This window comes from Pteropus alecto, unplaced genomic scaffold (assembly GCF_000325575.1).
Source record: "Pteropus alecto unplaced genomic scaffold, ASM32557v1 scaffold22, whole genome shotgun sequence".
Lineage (NCBI taxonomy): Eukaryota > Metazoa > Chordata > Mammalia > Chiroptera > Pteropodidae > Pteropus > Pteropus alecto.
The window spans coordinates 19366938-19382567 of record NW_006434839.1 but is presented as its reverse complement, the minus strand read 5'-3'; the positions used below and the strand labels follow the sequence as shown (position 1 = coordinate 19382567).

Sequence of the window (15630 nt, the reverse complement as noted above, 5' to 3'; positions counted from 1 at the left end):
ACTCTAAAACCCAGACTCTTAACCAGTTCAATATACCAGCAATCTTTTAAGAAAAGATTGAACCTCTTCAAATTGCCTTTTGAAAAATTAAAAGAAAGAAAATAAGAGCAGAGGACACATTCTCTCATTCTGCTACCTTACAACCCAGGTGGAAAAGACCAGTACTTAAAATTGTATTTAAACATGACTAATGTACCAGCATCCATGCACTATTCTTAAATTCATTATAATACCTGAGAGAATCTTTTACTTTAAAAAGTTACTGTTAAAGACTGTTGTTGTCAAAATGTAATATGTTTCTACTTCATTTAAGGAATTGCAAGTTACCATGTTGGGAAAATAATTTACATCCTCTCATTCAGGGAATTCAATAAGGTATTTTTGAGATATCCATTGGTTGGGAATCAGGTGGAGATTTTTTCTTATTTTTTCTTTACAATTTTATTAAGGCATAGTTGGTATACAATAAACTACGCATATTCGAAATGCACAGTTTAAAAAACTTCGACTTATGTATACATCTGTGACACCATTACCCAATCAAAGTAATAAATATATGTATACCTCCAAAAGTTTAGCTGTGTCTTTTTGTTATCTCTCCTTTCTTCCCCACCCCTCCCATCAACTACTGATCTTCTTCCTACTAAGACACACTAGATTTCATTTCATAAAATTTTATATGAATGAAACCATACAGCATGTACTACTTTTTGTCAGGCTTCTTTCACTCAGCATAGTTATTTAAGAGTCATCCACATTATAGCATGTACCAATAGTTCATTTTTATTGGCTGTGTAGTATCCCATTGCATGGATATACTAATTTGTTTATCCATTACTCGTTGATGAACATATGGATTATTTCCAGGTTTTGACTTTTACAAAGAAAGCTGCCATTACCATAAGTATATAAGTTTTTATATGGATACATGCTTTCATTTCACTTGGGTATAACTAAGAGTAGAAAGATCACGCGGTAAGTTTGTTTAACTATTTAAAAAACTGCCAAATTGTTTTCCAAAATGGAAATGTACTAAATGTACCAGTGTCCATGCACTTTTCTTAAATTCATTAGAATAGTACATTTCTACAAATTGTACATTTCCACCAATAATATATGAGAATTTCATAGGAGAATAACCTCATTTTTCTCAATTCATGATCATCAAGATCCAATGGATCTAAGTTCTAGAAAATATATTGGAACACAAAATAGAGGTCTTCGATTTCTTTTTTTTGGTGATGAATTCTACCAAAACTTGCATGTTTATGAAAGTTAAACTAGTATTCCATTTCAGACCACATTCAAATATCTAATTTACAAACCATCTAGTCACCCACATGAAAAATCCCAAATCATTTTGACTTCATATTCTGCATTATACCTCATGCATAAATACTAAGTCCTGCTGTTCTAATATCTTAAAAGATGTCATCTACCCTGCTTCTCCATTCTTAGCTTAGCATCTCATCCTCTTTTGAAAGTCTTTTAAATAAATGGTTTCCCTGGCTCCAGAATTGGACTCAAATCCATCAACTAAACATATAGATGGGGAAAGATTTAGAGTGAAAATCTGATCATGTTAGTCCATCTAACTCACAAGATAAGGTTAAAGCTGCCATTGTACATATGGCCCACCATCTTTCCAGGTTTATCACTCACTGCTCCTTATTCCATCAAATTGCTCATAAATTCCTCACATATTATGCTTTCTTGCCTCCATGTACTAATAAATACAGTCTACTCCCTGTAGAATGGCCTTCTGCCTACTATTCACCTAATTTACTTAACCTCCATCATTATGTCCAACAGGAAGTCTTCCTTAAATCTCCAAGTCAGGTGAAGTTGTCCTCCGTAGTAGTTCCATATCTCTATGGGCATATTTCTATGACAGCACCAGCAGATTGTTTCTAATTATCTGTTTATAATTCTACACCCCTTCTAAAATATGAGCTCTTGGGCATAGAAGTGTTTCTAACTCATTATCGAATCCATGGTGCACAGAGCCATGCTTAGTGCATAGGAGACACTCAATAAATCTAGATTGAATGAACAGAAATGTCAAGGTCTCAGAGATTTGGGAAAAGAGAACATGCTGTAAAGTTCTGGGGTATATTGGATCATTAATAATAATGCCAATAGAGCAGGGGCCTGCAAATCTGCTATTAGATGTATTTTGATGCAGTATGTGGGTGTTCTGAATTTAAAGTCTACACCAGATTAGAAAAGATTGCCTGTCCCCACTGGAGGTGTTTTTTAGTCATTATATCTTGTTTATATGATATAATCTCACTAAATAGATTCAGCTTTCAAGAGAAGTCAGCATACCATCACAGTTATTACACAGCAAAGCTTCAATGGGATTCTCCCACAATCTTGTTGGTAGCACCTGGCTCCTCAAGAAATAGAAAGTTAAATCTTGGATAGTTCCTTAAGGACTTTTAAACTTCATTAGAAAATTATATGATAAATATATCAAGGGCTCCTGGAATAAATCTATTATAATACTTCACAAAGACAAAAATGCCTTTTAAATAAATAATCAATTGTTTTGGAGATCCTTGACAAAAACACAAATGCCTCTTCAGAATGGCTTTCACCTTCTAAGGATGCATCTGCACATGAAGTAGAACAAGGATGTATGACTCAGAAATTCCATTCACTGAAATTTAAAGATTTTTTTTCTAGCTGAACTTAAAACCAATGTCACCACAGCCTTAATGGACCCATTGTAACTGTGAGTTATGTGACCTCAGGAGTGTAATTATAAAGAGAAATTTAGAATAGCATTTCAGGAGATAACTGACACTGTTAGAAAGTGAATAAATATGAACGGGGCGTAGAATTGGAAAAATGGCATCACTATATACATGAAATTGCTACCAAAGAGTTTGAAATTTTCACTAATATTTATTCCTGTCTCTCTCTCTCTCTCTCAATCTCTCTCTCTGTCTCTCTCTGTCTCTCTCTGTCTCTGTCTCTGTCTCTTTCTTTTTCTCTCTCTCTCTCTCTCTTTCTCTCTCTCTGTCTCTCTCTCTCTCTCTCTCTCTCTCACACACACACACACGCCCACACACACAACTAAGTTATATGCCCCTTCAGTCTACTTCACTGAAAAAAAGAGACCATGCAATTTAGATTCAATTCAATTCAGCTAAAGAAATAGTTACTATACTTATCAAGTGTAAGGTAATTATCTAAAATACTATAATGAACAAGACAGATTCTATCCCATGGTGAAAAATATTGTGTGAAGAATTAATTTAGAACAAGGATAAAATGGAAAGTGATCCTAAATTTATGTACTCCTTAGATTACATTTTTACCTGATATTAATATTGGCACATTTTCTTTTGCTAGCCATTGACTGATACATATTTCAATTCTCATATTATATTTTATTTATTTTTTTGAACTCTTGTTAATTTCTTGAAACCTCTGTTCTTGATTTACTGATATGCTATCTCTTCAATGTCTTTGAGGAGGGTAATATTTTTAAGTTTTCTGTTTTCTCCATTAGTTCTATTTCCTCAGTTTGATTTTTCTCAAATGTCTGGTGATTCTTGGTGTGTTTGAGAATTCCCTTTTTGCTTCTTTGTGGTTTCACGCATTCATTACAGGATTTTACAGATGATGATTATGGAAGAGTGGCCTATGCTATAGAGCAGAGCACAGAAGCTAGCGGGACATCCTCTGAGTTTGGAGGCTTCCTGCTGCTCCCAGGATGTCTCTGCCTTCCCTGATCTCTGCCCCTACTCCGCTCCTGCCCCTGCCCATGTCCCAGCCTCTGCCCCTGCCTCTACCTTTCCCTCTGCCTCTCTCTCTCTCATCAGTGCTAACACATATATGCTCACTACCCTTCATAGGTGGGAAAAACATAACTTAAAAAAAAAACCTCTCATATTTCAACAGGAACATGGGAAAGAGATAACTGGCTCAGCTATGCCAAATACAGTTTTATAAATATGCACCTCAAAATGCCTGAATTTAATCTGATCCTAACAACATTCTTGACATGAATTTCACAAAACCTTGCTTTCCAGAGTCAACTATTCTGAACACACACACACACACACACACAACCTGCCATCTTGTTCTCTGCTTGTTCATCTTATCCTTCTATGTGTATGTACATTTTTCAGACACAGTGGTACACAAAATTCTTGGTATTGTAAAAATATAACTATTTTCTTAACAAATTTATTATCCATCATGAACTCTCATATCTACATATCAAAAAGTCTCAATACAGTCAACTTTAATTTTCTCAGTCCAATCCAGTGATTTCTTTTAATCAATCTCATTTTTTATTCATTCACCTTTAAGGTGCTCCTGTTTTATTCCTAATCAATATTCCTAGAGTCAAGAAGGTGCATGGTAGTTAGAGAACTGCCTCCTATAGTAGTGGTAATGTTACTACTTGGGTGATGTGAAATCTGGCATCACCCCAGTGGCATGCCAGAGGGTTGGGGAGGTCCTCAGTTCTTCCCTACCAATTCCACAAAGAATTACAGATCGATGAGATTTAGAAAAAGTAAGATTTACTGAAGGTATATTTTAGAAGGAGAGGGGTCGTGCTAAGGAAGCCTGCAGCCCTGTGAAATTTGGAAGATAAAAAGTTAAAAGAAATAAAAGAGATAGAGTACACTCCAAGGGAGGAAAGGGTTTTCAGAGAAAGGAGCTGTAACAATGTAGAAGTGGGAAGGACTGTTTATATTTGGGCCGTGATGGGAGGTCCTAGATAATCTGTATGTGAGGTTACCTTGACTCACAGTTGACTGCTATTCAAAACTTTGCCTACTATACACGTGCTTACTGAGAATTCAGTATGTTATAATTAGATTCATGAACTTCCGGGCATAGTCATGATATTACGATGATGGTATAATGAGGCTGAGGTTGTGAACAGGGTAAGGTAGTACTTTCTGCACATGCATTTGTGGCTGGTTTAGCCAGCAGCTTTTATGGCCTTAGGATTTGAGGTAATTTATAACCCTAAAAGGAAGATGTTCCTGGGAGGTCCTTAAGGAAGGTCTTCAAGGGAAGTTTCTGTGGTTACTTAACTCCTGTCACTCATGCCTGCCTAACTATTTAACAGTAAGAACAGGGACTCTGTCTCTCAGTCTCCCTTTCTCTCCATCCTATGATGAGATTTTTTTCTAATGATGTAACTTGATTCATGTGGAATTGGACAGCATGTATGGAGCATATGGTATACTCAGAAGATAAATGACAATGCCTGAGTCACCTGGCATTTTAGCACTGCCAGTCCCTTGTATTCATTGTGGGTAAACACATCTGTTTACTACTTTTCTAGTCCCCAAATGTTTTGGTTAACCTGCCACTTCTTTCAATATATCATTTTACTGTTCCAAGGAGAGTGCCCTAGTAGATTGTGGCATATTTATGAGGCTGCCACTATCTAAGATTTCAGTTGAAAAGTGGGGCATGAGACCACTTAACCTCATATTCCTACTTAAAGTTAATTGTATCATGTCCTCTCCATGCCACCCCTCCCCACATCCCATACACATCAGACTCCTAATATGGAGAAGAAGCAGAACGTATGGTCCCTACAATACTTCTAACTTATTATTTTTAAAACTCTTCACCTCCAGTGATGTTTTCTTATCTGGTATCAACAGCAGAAGACACACCTATTCTCCTTGCTTGTGGACCTACCTCAAATCTTTTTAGTCATAAACCAAGATGTCTCTTGACTATAAAAGCTTAAAATATGGCTTAGAATACAGACTGTAGAAGCTCTATGTTCCCATCCATGGGCTCTTCCTTCCCTGAGCAGGCGGAGCTTCCCTTTCTCAATGCCCAGTAGGGAAAATGTGACAGTTCGACAGGGAAAACAAGAAAGCTAACATTATATAGCATCTGAATCTTTATCTCGCCAACGAATTAATACTTCCTTTGTCATCTTGTCACATATTTCTTGTCTCTGCAATGAAACTGTCTGGGATTGTCCCAAATGTGCCTTTATCCTGAGTCTGAATAAGGCTGGAAGCATAAACTTCAATCTGCATGGTGTGCCAAACTGTCTTCGCATCAGGACAGCAGACCTAGTACTTTTAGTGGGCTGAGATGGTCTGTGATTAAGCTGGCTGAAGAAATGTTATTTTTTTTCTATCTTCCTGGAAGGACCTTTTTTTTTTTATCTTAAATATCTTTTATTTATTTTTTCCAGCTTTATTGAGGAAAAATTGGCAAACATAATAGTATGTATGCGCACAATGTGATGATTTGATATACATATACATTGTGAACTGATTACCAGGATCAAGATAAGTTACACATCCATCACCTCACATAGCTAACTCTTTCTGTGTGTGTGTGTGTGTGTGTGCTGAGATCCTTAATCCAATTCTTAGAAATACAAATGCAGTCTAAAGCCTTTTACTCTGTGACACTTGGCAGTGACAGATTAAGACAATCATTCCTATAACACTCTGTTTTTCATTTCCTTAATGCTTCAAGACTACATTCCTCAAGGTTTAGCAGAGAATGGGTGGGGGGAGGCGGGAAGAGAGAGACTTTAAAAGCTTACTTACATCCCAGTCTTCTAACATTCAGGATGAAGAGTAGGAAAGATGTCCCACAAACACAAACTCCACAGTCACTGTATTCCAAATCTATTTATAGAGAAATAAGAGTAAATTCTAACGTCATCAAAATTCATACTGCCTTGCTTAGACTCCCTGCTGATGGTCAAAGGAGTATAATCTTTGTGAAATGACTATTCAGTATTAACCTCCTTTGGATTATTTTAAAATCTCAATTTCTCCAAAAGCATAGTTTGCATTGTCATAATTTTATTTGATGTAATAATTATTTGGTAAAGACAGCATTTTTTTTTTTTTTTTGCTTTGGTGGAATATATTCATCCTCCAGGCAAAGAACCAATAATTGTAAAGAAGGAAGAATCCAAAATCTCTTTGTAAGAAAACCATTTCCAACAAAGTACTGCTTGAATTTGAAAAGGAAGTTCAAGTTCAAATCTACTTCTAAAATTATTAGAAGAAAGATGAATACTTTCATTATATACTGGAAAATGATTGAAGCAATTCTGAAATGTCACCTAACAATTTTACACTGATACTCATAATGAATTATTTTTTATAATGGGGAATGACATAAACTTTTAATGCTTTGTGCATATTTAAAATAAGAATATTTGTAAATAAAAGCAGCATGTCTTGATATATTAAGAATTAGGAGTTGTGATCAGAAAGCTTGTTCTTCAAAGGAACTTTTTAAAATATCACTTAAGTGCCCACAATTTTTCTTTCATGAAATATGTTTTTCAGATTTATATGTCATCAGAGGACTTTGAAGTAATTCACTAAAGCTTCTATAAAATGGTATAATTTGAAGCCCAAGTAAGAATCTTAATTCAAAATAAAAGTACTTTATTTTTTAACTGGAAATTTTGCAGTGAGTAATCTGCAGGTAGAAATGTGAAAAATTAAAACTTTGTTACATTCAACAATATGAGAGGCATAAGATTTATCTGGGAGAAAAAGGGGAAAATGCCAACTATTTTAGTATTGAATTGCCATTATCATAAATAGCATGTTAGAAGGATATCAGAAAAATACTGCTACACAATTAACTTCTGGCAAAGGCAGTTCTTACTTCAATACATCGTGGAAGATCACCAAAGCCAAAATAAACACCAAACTGTCCAAAAAACACCTGGATTAAAAAAAAAAAAGTCCCTGTGGCATATTTTGGAACTAAATACCAATTCAGTGCCTGACCCAGAAAAAGTATTCAGTAAATATTTTTTAGAAATATTAAGAGAAAATGACCACTGGTCAGTGTTTTGGTCAGATTAATGCATTGATAAATTGATCTATGATAACTCAGTGTTACAAAAATTGACATTATCTTTTGTTTCACAAGGAAGATTTGTAAAAAAATTAAAATGTGATGGATTAACTGTTAATATAGAGTCACATCAAGTTTTATGGGAAATAAAAAAAGCCAAAATAAACACCAAACTGTCCAAAAAACACCTGGATTAAAAAAAAAAAAGTCCCTGTGGCATATTTTGGAACTAAATACCAATTCAGTGCCTGACCCAGAAAAAGTATTCAGTAAATATTTTTTAGAAATATTAAGAGAAAATGACCACTGGTCAGTGTTTTGGTCAGATTAATGCATTGATAAATTGATCTATGATAACTCAGTGTTACAAAAATTGACATTATCTTTTGTTTCACAAGGAAGATTTGTAAAAAAATTACAATGTGATGGATTAACTGTAATAATAGAGTCACATCAAGTTTTATGGGAATATAATAAAGTTAAGTAACTCTACCTAAAGAATTTGCAGAAGTAGTTAAAGAGTAAGTAATACTTGAGCTGGTTCTTGAAGCATGAGTGAAATTTAGGTAGGTGAGAAAGATTAGGAAAGATGTCCCAGAAAAACAGGCCTGCATGCACAAAGGCATGGCATCAAAAAAATCTATAAAGCACAGTGAGAAGTTCAGTAGGATGGGTTTAGGGGTGTAGTGTGAGAAAGTAGCACATGGTATGGCTGATAAGTCAGATCCAAACTATCTTGCGAAAACTTTTTTAAGCTGTTCTAAGGACATTGACTATTTTCCTAAAGGTCTTAGAAAGCCATTGAAGTTATTTAAACAGAAATGGGTATAATGAAATTTGGGTTTTATAAAATTTTCTCTGCTGGCAGGATGTAAGATGGTTCAGTCAGGGAAGGAAAATTAAATTAGGAGAAAGCCTCTCAGGAAACAAATCCTGAGAATTCACAGAGAATTCTAATAACAAGTATTGACAAGTACATACCACTCTATCCCTCAATAAATACAGAACTCATTAAATAAATGAATAGATGAATGCATGCCTATTGGAGTTAGCTTTGAGAACAGTTTTAAACATGGCATATACCATTTTAGTGAAACAGAGAACTGAGATTGCAGTGGGCTGATTAGCAGACATTCTGTGATACATTCTATCCTTATACTTTTCAGAGAAATTTTCAATCGCATTTAGTTGCATATGGGCTCACAGTGAAATAAAAAAAAATATCTAAGTAGTAAGTAATACTGCAGATTGTACTATAATATATTATACTGTTTTTATTAAATATTGCTAAGAACACTTAAATGAGTTAAATAATTATCAGTTCTATTTTAAAACTGTTTTCTCCTTCATAACTAAAATTTTCCAATTTCTTAGTAGTTTGATTATTTCACTTTATAAAAATTATTTAGAGATAAATGCTATTTCCCCTAAAGAGTTCCAATAAGACATAGTTTTAAAAGATATCTTGAAGAGGTCGTTAGAATTCAATTTAGAAGTTTATAGGTCAAAGCTAAATGAATCTCTAGCCAACTTCGTGATGTCGACATATCTCTGAGGGCCTGCATCCTCAAAATGAGGGATGTAGTGAGCATTGGAGCTCTCTGCTCACCATCTACTCCCCCATCTCTTGGTAACAACCACCTTTGGCTTGCTTGTTCACATGTCCCATGAGGAACACATGTGCTTCAAAGAAAGCTGACTCCACCATTGTAGCTAGAGGTGAGTTCAGGCATACATGATCTGCACAAGCCCATCACTGGCTATTAGTACTGGATGGTATGTGACGCAATACCTTTCTTTGAGGCCTGAGAAGGTATTTGCAGGGGCTTCTGTGATAGAAGCTTTCTCTTCTGGAGACAATGTCTCTTCCTCTGCATAATGGCACTTAGAACAACCAAAGTCAGCTCTCTACCAGTTCTTTCATCTAGTTAAGAATGAGGCTAATATCTTGAGAAAGACAGATTCTCTGTGAGAATCACAGAGAAACAAACCAGAACCCTCATAAGCTATCCCAGTGTTTGACCTATCTCTGATCATTTTGGTTACATGAGCCAATAAAATTTTTACACAATTTAAAAAATTTTGAAATGGGTTTTCTGTTACTTACAGCCAAAAGCATCCCCATAGGTAGAAGTGGCTAACATAGAAAATGACTAAAGACATCATAAAGGAGCAGTTAATATGGGAATTAAGAAAAGGAATTTTGGAACCATACTGCCTGGGCTGACTCCCAGCTCTGCACTCCTTAGCTCTATGACCTTAGGAAGTCATGTAGACTTGCTGTGCCTCAGTTTCATCATCTGTAAAGTGGAGATAATAATAATCTCTACCTTGCAGTGTCATAACAATGATTTAATCAAAATGAGTTTTATATGTAAAATACTTACAACAGTGCCTAGCACATTGTCAGTGCTGCTGTAAGAAGTAGCCTTTGTAAAGGTCCTTCCAGTCCTGAAGAATATATGATTCAGTTATGAGTGTTATCTAAAGCATAGGTCCCCAACCTCCAGGCCACAGACCAGTACCAATCTGTGGCCTGTTAGGTTGCGGGCCACACAGCAAGAGGTGAGCAGCAGGCAAGTGAGTGAAGCTTCATCTATATTTGCAGCCGCTCCCCAGCACTAGCATCACCACCTCAGCTCCACCTCAGATCACCAGGCATTGGATTTGCTAGGAACACTGGTTCCTGGTGCCAAAAAGTTTGGGACCGCCGACCTAAAGCATATGGTATAGTATTTTCACTTACAAATTTCAGTGCAAAGTTCACAGCCAGATTAATCCTTAAGGTCAAGCATGGATTGCCAGTAAACCCAGGACTGAACCTAGAACTTCTGAACTATTCAATCATTCAGCAAATATTATGTTTCTCTATTATGAAAGATGTTGGATGTATAGTTACATTCATTTAACAACTGCAGTGGACCAGATACTGTTCTAACCTCTTGGGTTATAGTAGTAAATAAAACAGAGCCAGTCACTACCTTTATGACATTTCCATTGGAGTGGCCATCTGAGCTCCATAAGTTATGGCCACTGTCCTTAATTTATTTGTATCTTGGGAGTACAGTTGGAGCCCCACACCAGAAGAAAAATTTAAGCTGCAGGACACTATGATAAGTGTTACTGTTACTGCACAGTGAAATTTACGTTATCATGGGAGCGAGAAAACAAGGGATGGTTAGAGAAAAAAGATGTGCTTCCAGGATGAAATGGAATTTGTCAGGCATACTGGTATAGACGGAGATCATAAAGGCTCTCAATGAACAGAAAAGGGACTGTAACCCATGTAGAGGAAGAGATGTGACACGTAATGACTCAGAAAACATAAGGTGCCTCACTATGGCCCTACCTAAGGGCAAAGTCAGAGGGGCTGGTGGAGCTCAGAACCCAGAGGGCCATGTAAGCAATGCTAACAAGTTTAAACCTGTGATAATAGGAGCTATAAAAGAGATTTGTCAAATAAGTGTTGGTCCAGAAGTTAGGCGAGGAAATCCGAGAGCATTGGGTGCCTCCTGAGAAAGAAGAGTAGATAAAGAGATGAAGGAAGTGTTAAAGAGGATAAAATGTATCCCAAAGCAACTTTCCCTCACTAATTTTCTTTTGAACTGATTCTGGAAATATTTGATTCATTTCTTAGAGAGTTTTGAAAAATAATAAAGAGTAAAACATTGAACTGCATAATGCCAGAATTTATTGATGCACTTTGATCCCCAAACCATGACACCTTATTAAAGTTAGCTAAAATGTTCATTAATTTTTTTAAGAGATTAAACAATACTTATGTGGCTATTGCAAATAATGCTTAGAGTTGTAAGACATTACATTAGCTTCATATCCAGATAAACATCAAGTGCTGTTTATACATAAATCATGTCATCTCAGAGCTGGAAGAACTTGTAGGTCATCTACTCCAACATCCAGATCAATTCATAAAGCCATGCTCTACAACATTAAATTTCCTTTAAAAAGCCTTTGTATTTATGCCTTGAATGAATATTTGTAGAGTATCAACAATGTGCAAGGCACTGCATCAGGTGTGGATGTTGGAGATATGGGGGTTATCCAAACATACAGTCTCTTCTTGAAACTTAATTTTAAAAAATGATTAATAGCTTGGCAGGAAGCAATTTAAATTGATATTTCTCTTCCTATCACTGCCCTTCTCCTCCCCCTCAACACCAGTCTGCTGACCAGTGTCAAAGATGTCCACTGGCCCTCTGGGAATAGCACGAATTCTATTCATAGTCTGATCTACTCTTCAAGCCCTCAGCCAATACCAAACGTGCACCTCTTATCTCTCTCTGACTCTGCCTTATGAATTACAAAAATCCACTGCACCTACCAGAAATAGTAATAATGATTAAAAGCTCCCTACTCATAAATTCAAATGCCTAGTTGTTTTAATTACACTAGCTTACACTTACAAATACTTCCTTATATGGCGACGTCCATTAAAACCAAGGTCAATCTTGCTATACACTTCTCAGTACTCACACAGGTTCGGTTCCCGCCATTGGGAGTTCAACCAGTTTCTTTCTTGCTTACTCCTAGTTTAATTCCTTTCACTACTACTAGTGCTGTAGAGGGTCTGACATGTCTATAACATACACCTGAGCTTTTCTGAAATATTAGAATAAAGGACAATAGCTTGAAACAATTTTGTAAATTATTAAGATTTTTGTAGTATCTCATTTTTGTTCTTAATTTCTCCTACAACTAATAGTATTATAGCAAAATTCTAGTTTACTTTTGGTAAGTATAGACTTCCATTTTATAGACAGAGCTAATCATTCATAGAAAAAGTAAACATCGAAAGAACTATGTGTAAATAAATAGAGGTTTGTGTAATCACAAATAGTGCTATTTTTTATATGTTTGTGACTGATTTTTGTTTTGAATATATCCAAGTCTGAATAGTCTAATATGGAAGCCACTTGTCATACATAGCTATATCAATTTTAATTAATTAAAATTAAATAAAGATTCAGATCCTCAGTCACAATAGCTACATTATAAGTGGTCAGTAGCCAGTATCCACGTATGGCTAGAGTATTGGGTAGCATGCACAGAATGCCTTCATCATCACAGAAAGTTCTTCTGGATAACACTGATCTAATAATACTAAGAATGGTGAAATATATTTATTAGAAAGAATGATGTTCTAAAGACCAGGCTAAAGTCCTTTAGGTTGTTAAATCCTACCTTCCTTGTCTCATGGGTAAAACAGAATAGATAAATACTTCATTTTCTTGTTCTTTCTTTACCACACAAATAATAAATATTCATTATTGAAAAAGTTAAAATGCAAAGAAGTAAATCATAAATCACCCTTAATTAGAAATTCATTTCTAATGATGTAGAAATGTATTTCTACAGTGATTTATTCTTCTAATTTTCTAAGGTATTTTTTTCCTTGCCTCTTTCAATAGGTAATAAATTGACCTTCTGTGAGCCTCACAAAAATCAACTACAATTTTACATATGAAGGTGCTTATTCATCAAATAATCATTAAAATTTTCTTTGAATTAAAAAAAAATAATTGAACAATCATAAACACAGGTTCTCCACCCACGGAGAGAAATGTAACACTTTAATGAAGAGTAACTAATTTCAACAATTAGGAAACCAGGGAATTCCATCCTTTTACAAAAATATTTTCACACTCTCTTTGAAGAGCCAAGTGGGAAAACGTTAAGGAAACAAGGCCTTCCTGTTTCTTCCACATGTGGATAGTTACCCAGCTGCATCTCCAAAATAAGAATGGCTGGAAAATTCTTTCAAAGAGCTCCTTGCAGCTGAATATCGAAGGAAATTTGCATGTTTCTAAAACTATTGTTTTTGTGGTTAATGATGGAATCGTGAGGGTTCTTCTGTTTTTGCCTCTAAATACAAATAAATATTGTTCAGTGATTTCAACCTACAGGATCTCCCTGCAGATTTTTCTTCTTTTACGTGATGGCTGTATCATAAACAAAGAACGTTTTGATGGGGATAAGTTCACTTCATTTATTTGAGGCCAAAGGTCACTGTAAAATTTTTGTTCTACTTGTATTTCTAATTGTAATCAGATTTTAGTCTTTTGTGAGATTTTATTAATTACTCTTTATTAATATCTTTTTGATATTAATTTATTTTTCTTTTATTTTTCTAATATTCACATCTAAGAAAAGGTATATCACAATAATGTCATGTTTTCCTTTGCTGAGCAAAATATATTTCACAGATGTTACCCTTTTATTTTAAATATAGATCTAAAGGAGCTTTAGGACATCAGTTCATTCTGTTTCCAAAGAGGGCTGACGAAGTCTGAGTTAGCGACACCACAAAGACACATTTTATGGGGACACAGTATGTGAGATCTAAAAACAGGGAAAGAAAGTGGTTGTATGCTCTGGCTTCAGCATTGTGGCCTCCATGCTTCCTTTCCTGGAGGGGTCACTACCTTAGATAAGTAAACATTTACTCCCATGTTAAATTTAAGAGTTCAAAACCATTGAGACATTTTTTTACATAACGTTACAAGAAAGGATAATAGCAGAGGAGCAATCAATGAAAAGAAATCGATACATGCTAATAAAAAAGATAAAACTTTCTAAATCAAAGTAAATAAATTTAGCCAAGAAATTCTTTCATGTAAAATAAAGAAGTTTATAACATGCAAATGCATATTTGTTATGAGATATTAAATTTTAAATCATCTTTAAATAGAAAAAAATAGAAACAAAAAATTGTATTGTTAAGAATATAAAATAGGCCTGGAGAGAGATGTGGGTCAAAATTAGATGTTCTGTGGTAGGGAAGTTGGGAATTTGAAAAGAAATTTGGTATCCGATAGAGGTAAAAGAGAAAGAGGAGGATAAATATTTTTCCACAAACACTCCTAGATCAGGAATTTATGTGACTAAGGCATGAAACATAACTGAGATGTTTTATATGAGTCTAAAAAAATGTGACTAATTTCTGTGTAATTCTTTTGTGCTATACTTCTGTTCATGAAAGTAAAACAATGTTGTCTCCAGGTTTTAATATTTGGAAAGTTTCCCACAGGGAATATCAAAAATAAATATTCTTCCACTTCTCTTATTCTTTCACAATTAAATCCTGGCTTTCCTCTCCTGTAAAATGGAGAGACTAATAGAATCTATGACAAAAAAGTTGTTATTATGATTAAATGACATATACAGATAAAATGCTGAGCAAAGTGCCTAGAATACAGTTAAGTCCCCGATAAATGGAAGCCATTCAACCCATCACTGTCTTTAAGACTACAGAGATACCTCACAGGAACGAAGTGATCCGCAAGGTTGGTCAGACCTGAAAGGAAAAATAGCCAATGTGACAAAAGAAGGTAAACGTCGGTGCCCATCAAGGAAGGATTCTAATTGGCAATAGATTCTATACCTGTGGGTTTCAGATGACCAACTGAACAAACACAATTCCCAGTAAATATACTTGCCTGCTTTACAGGGCAGCACTCTGATGAATAATGTTAATCCAATAGAACTGTCTCTGATAGAAAATATTCTGCTCTTCTGTGTTCAATACGGAAGTTTCTAGCCATAGTGGCTGTTATATAATTGGAATGTGGATAATATAAGTGAAGAACTAAACTTTTACTTTTCTGTATTTTAAATTTAAGTAGCCACATGTCGTACGGCTACCATTTTAGACAGCACACCCATAGAGAGATACATATGAACAGCATACTAATGTAGAATATTTAAAACAAACTTCTCCTTTCATCATTCTACATTACTCTAAAAATAAACCTTAAAAGGTGAGTTCAAGTA

The 15630-nt window shown here is 35.1% G+C and overlaps 1 long non-coding RNA gene across 1 annotated transcript in view; it reads right to left on the bottom strand.

Annotated features, from left to right (window-relative positions):
- The window catches only part of LOC112478699, a 38148-nt gene extending 31507 nt beyond the window's left edge, over window positions 1-6641 (bottom strand). The window contains exon 1 of the long non-coding RNA XR_003045943.1: window positions 6561-6641. This is a non-coding gene — a long non-coding RNA (uncharacterized LOC112478699). The remainder of the gene's footprint in view (window positions 1-6560) is intronic.
- Window positions 6642-15630: the final 8989 nt, after the last annotated feature.